Here is a 2,597-nt window from a genome sequence, read left to right on the forward strand (position 1 = left end):
TTCCAAAATGCTAAAAATTACTAAATCTTAACTTTTCAAAATGTACATAGGTATTCCTATGGGAAAAGAAAAATAGATGTCATGTTATACCCAATAAAAACGTATAGTTATCATTAATGAAACATTTTAATAAAATAAACTTATTTTAAAAATACTTAAAGGCAGGTGGAATACTATAGCTGATCCAGTAGAGAATTCAGGGAAAGTTAAGAATGAAGTAAATTATTCAAGATGAGCTGATATTTAACAATGCAGCAGATAATGGCAAGCAATGACTAGAGCCTGGATGAGTCCCAGGACAAGAAACATGGCCTCAACTTCCACCAAATGAAGTCTGCTCTCTTTAGAGTCCTGTGTGAAATCAAGGAGAAAACTGGTCTCGGCATCCAAAGCTCCCAAGAGGAGGAGCCGGTGGACCCGCAGCTGATGAGCTTCAACAACATGTTTCTGGCAGAGGGTGTGGCTGGGCCCAAGCAGGGGCTGAAGGGGATGACGTGTCCCCGGTCAACTCCATTGAACTTTCCGACTGTCGCAGCCAACTAGCCCAGGTCTGCCACATCTACCAGCTCAGAGCCTGAGACGTGTGAGCAAGCATGGAATGCGTTCACGACCCAGGTCATGAGCCTGCCGAAGGAGCGGAGGCGCATGCAGCCGGTGGAACCCAAGGAGATGAAAAACCCACCGCCAGTTCAGCGCCACCAGATGCAACTGAAGCAGAGCACCCGCAAGGCCATCCCGATCCTGCGTTCCTGCTTCCTGGATGCCAGACAGAAACTTCCACCAGCAGGCCATGGAGGACCTGGATGAATATTTCCACTGGCACCTGAGTAACCCAGATCTTGGTGAGGAAGCCGAGGAGGAGCTCACCCAAAAATGGCGGCACCACCGTCTCCAACTGGCTTGGCAACAAGTGGCCTCGCTGTGAGAAAAATATTGCAAAGTTCGAAGAGCAGGCGAACATTCATGCGGTGAAAATCTCCGTGTCTGTCACCCAGGGAGGCGCAATTGCACCTGCTCCCCAACATCCCGTTTTCTCTGCAGATCTGGCAGCTTCTTCGATCTCGTAGGATCCAGAGAACTGTTTCTGGGGATGCCCAGGCTCAACGGAGAGTCCCACCTGCTTCCTAGGTGGGAAGAATCACTCTTGTGCTCCATGGGACCTGAGGACTCAGGAGTAACCTTGAGGTGGGGGCCAGATGGATAGCCGTGGGCTAACGGGAGGCTGTGACCCCTTCCTTGTTGATGTCCCGGACACAAGGACAAGGGAACGTCCACTCCGACACCTCCAGCTGACCTCGCCCCTCATGGTCACAGGTGTTAGGGCTGTCACAGGTAACTCTTCATGACTATGCAGGCATCCAGAGAACTAACCCCAAACACAGGAGAAGCACAAGAGGGAGAAGGGCAGGTGGGCCCGGCCCCTCCCATCTAGTTGCTCAGTGCTGCAGGTACTGTCTGCAGGGACAATGGGGCAGGAGGGGAAAGTGGGATATGGGTCCCCTGTTTTTCCTCTATTCACCCCTCGTTTCCTACACAGACCCCTTTGACTCCTCCCTCCCCTCCTCTCATACCCCTACATTCTCTGGGCACACCGCCCCCTCCCCACACCCCACACACACACACACACACACACACACACACACACACACACACACTTACCCTTCTCCACCCTATTAGATGTTCTGGCACCTGCGAAGACGCCAGTGGGGAAGACCACTGGACAGTGAGCACAGCCCCCATCCTCTGTGCACCAAGCCCTCCCCGGCCCTCCAGATGGCTTTGTTATCTGCTACACAGTTCATCTTAGATCATTAGATTTGCTCCCTGGACGGGAGTGTCTGACTGGGTATCTGCCTCGGGGGGAGTTTCTCCTACTTGTGGGAATTCTTGATTGGACTGAGTTATTTGGGCTGAACTTTCTTTTTCAAGGAAAGTAAAAGAAGCCCTGGGATCCATTTGTGATGGTTTGGTTTGGGTTTTGATGGCTTATTGATATGGTTGGTTCTTATGCTTTGTCTTAGTTTGGGAAGGTAGTCTATACTACTTCTTAAAAAAAAAAATCCACTATCTGTGGTGATATGCTAATTTAAATCCACATCTAAGATGAAGTACTTGTATTTTAGCATATATTTATTCATTTAGAGCTTAGGAAATTATTTGTGGCATCAGAATTATCTGTTACAAAGTTTTTAGAATTGTTGGGGCAGCATGCTAACTCTCAGCCGAAGGAGAGGACAGACTTGAAGCAAATTCAAAGCATTAACTGTATCTGCAACACCCTCCATGCAAACCAGGTGAGCAGTTAAGAGACCGCTATGAGTACCTCCTAACCCACAATACCTGCAGATTGATTCCATTGGAAGAATTAGAAGTAAATCTTGGCTGATCTGAGGCCAGGAGTCAGGAATCTCTTCCAGATCTCCCACGCAGGTGCAGGGTCCCAAGGCTTTGGGCCATCCGTGACTGCTTTCCCAGGCCATGAGCAAGGAGGGAGCTGGATGGACATGAACCAGTGCCCATATGGGATCCCAGAGAATACAGAGTGGGGATTTATCCACTGAGCCATTGTGCCAGCTTTCCAATAAAAATAAATAAAT

General features: G+C 49.1%; 1 pseudogene; it reads left to right on the forward strand.

The window, feature by feature from the left end:
* Window positions 1-249: 249 nt before the first annotated feature.
* LOC121162419 lies at window positions 250-1,293 on the forward strand (annotated as a pseudogene).
* Window positions 1,294-2,597: the final 1,304 nt, after the last annotated feature.

Source organism: Ochotona curzoniae, unplaced genomic scaffold, assembly GCF_017591425.1.
Source record: "Ochotona curzoniae isolate NIBS_2020 unplaced genomic scaffold, NIBS_Ocur_1.0 contig_523, whole genome shotgun sequence".
NCBI classification, from domain to species: Eukaryota; Metazoa; Chordata; class Mammalia; order Lagomorpha; family Ochotonidae; genus Ochotona; species Ochotona curzoniae.